A 2,500-nucleotide genomic window follows, 5' to 3' on the forward strand; every position below is an offset into this window, starting at 1 on the left:
CACACACACATATTATTTATTATTATTTTAAACGACAAAGGTGTTCAGAAGGAAGTCCTGGGGGGAAGGCATGGAGGGACGGACACAGGGAAGTCCGCACAAAACAGGTCCCCTGGAACCTCTGACCCAGAAAACCGGGTTCCTGGTGAAAGCAGTCCTGCCCCGCCCTGCCATTAACATGACAATGGACAGGGCCCGGACCAGGCGCAGCGGACGGTAGCGAGCAGTCGGAGGGTGAAAATCCGCCAGTGGGTGAAAAGGAGAGCCGTGCGGTGAGAGGAGGCGGAAAGCGGTTCGCAGACTTTCGCTGTACCTCCGGCGGGCAGCGCCGCACCTCCGAGCGCTCGGTACCGTCCGCTGCGCCTCGTCCTGCCGCACGCGACGAGCCGTCCCCGGAGGAAATCGGCCTCGGCCTTCCTGAGATATCAGTCTCCAGGTGGGACAGAAAAACCGGGGGCCCCCGGCTCGCTTTCGGCGGCCCGCTAGTCGACTTCCCGTCGTGCGAACGCGATCCTTCCGGTACCCTTCGGTGCCCCTTGCCCGACTCTAGCTCCGGTGGTAAAGCGGAGTCGGTCGGTCTGACGGCCGCCGAGTTAGCAGGCGGAAAGCGGTTTGCAGCCTTTCGCTGTACCTCCGGCGGGCAGCGCCGCACCTCCGAGCGCTCGGTACCGTCCGCTGCGCCTCGTCCTGCCGCACGCGACGAGCCGTCCCTGGAGGAAATCGGCCTCGGCCCTCCTGAGATATCAGCCTCCATACGGGCGTCACAAATCAGTGGACATGGTCAGCTGCAAAGCAGTGTCATTACAACCTTTCATAAACGACAGGGCAGCACCGCACTGCACCGCACTGCACTGCACCCCACACTACATCACACTTGCCTGCCTGCCTGCCTGCCTGCCGCTGCCTACTCTCACCAGCGGACCAAAGTGAGGATAACACCCCGAAGCAAGCATCTCCCTTGCCGCCCACCAGCCCACACCAATCCCCTTGCCTGCCTCCCACAAATTCCACCAGCGAGGCAAAGTGAAAATCAACCCCCAAAAAACGCACTCCACACCGGCCATCGCCCGCTATACACCCCCCCCCCCCCCCGGGGCGAATATTAAGCCCGAGAACACCGACTGTAACCAACCGCAGTGAAAAGTTGAAGTGGCAACTCATTAACCAGATTTACACTTGGCAACTCATAAACCAAATGAACAAAAAATCTGGTTAATGAGTTGCCCAAAATAAATCTGGTTAATGAGTTGCCACTTCAACTTTTCACTGCGGTTGGTTACAGTCGGTGTTCTCGGGCTTAATATTCACCCCGGGGGGGGGGTGATTCTGGGGGTAGTGTCCGGGAGGGTGAGCCTTTTATTCGGCAGGAGGCGTGTGGGGAAATCATCAACCTGTCAGACGATGAGTTGTCACAAATGCCATTGCTTAATGAAAGCTGCGCTCCCGAACTGGACTGACTGTCTGTCTGTCTGTCTGTCCGTTTGTCAAGGGGAGGAAAAGGCGGTGGTGGTGGTGGTGAGGGTGGAGCTTTACGCTCAGGAGGGGAGACTTTCCTTCATGCCAATTAATCTGCAGCAGAAAGTCATCCCCCCCCGACTGGGATTCGAAGCCCGGTCCTGACCACGAGACCACCGGGGAGAGCTGCCTCAAGTCCCTGAGGGACCTGGACACGAGGCCGAGGACACACGCACGCCTGCTGCACTGGCAGCAGCGACCAGCAGGGGGCTGACCGGCTGATCCTTCCCTTTCACAGGCAGGCTTTTGGCCCTCGCTCAAACGACAAAGGTGTTCAGAAGGAAGTCCTGGGGAGGAGGGAGGGAGGCAGGGAAATCAGCACAAAGCAGGTCCCCTGGAATCTCACACCTGCGTCCCAGAAAACAGGTCTCCTGGTCAAAGCAGTCCAGCCATTAACGTGACAATGGACAGGGCCCGGCAGCTTGAGACACATCTTTTTTTCAATATGCAAGTTCTTTTTAAAAAGGTTTCCTTCCACAGCAGCTCTGAGTAAGAGTGAGAGAGAGAGAGAGAGAGAGAGACTGACACTGACACTGACACTGACACTGACACACACACACACACACACCGTCTCCCATCCGATTGGTGGACTATGGGATTGAAAATCGAACTTTGAGTTTCAATGCAGGGGGGAGAGCGCGAACGCAGCCCCTCCCAACTACCACACGCGCGTTGTTGTTGTTGTAATATAGAACTGCAAGTTGCCGTTGTCGTGGTCGTTTCGAATCAGCACAAAGTAGGTGCCTCCCTGGAATGTCACACCTGCGTCCCAGAAAACAGGTCTCCCGGTCAAAGCAGTCCCGCCCCCGCCCCCGCCCTGGGATTAACATGACAACGGACAGGGCCCAGTCAGGGAGCAGCTTGAGAGACACCTTTCAATAGGCACTTCTGAAACATTAACGCCTTGTTTCTTCCGACAGTTTAACCAGCGATTAACATGACAACGGACAGGGCCCAGTCAGGGAGCAGCTTGAGAGACGTCTTT

The sequence above is a fragment of the Heptranchias perlo genome, chromosome 12, assembly GCF_035084215.1.
Source record: "Heptranchias perlo isolate sHepPer1 chromosome 12, sHepPer1.hap1, whole genome shotgun sequence".
In the NCBI taxonomy this organism is placed as follows: domain Eukaryota; kingdom Metazoa; phylum Chordata; class Chondrichthyes; order Hexanchiformes; family Hexanchidae; genus Heptranchias; species Heptranchias perlo.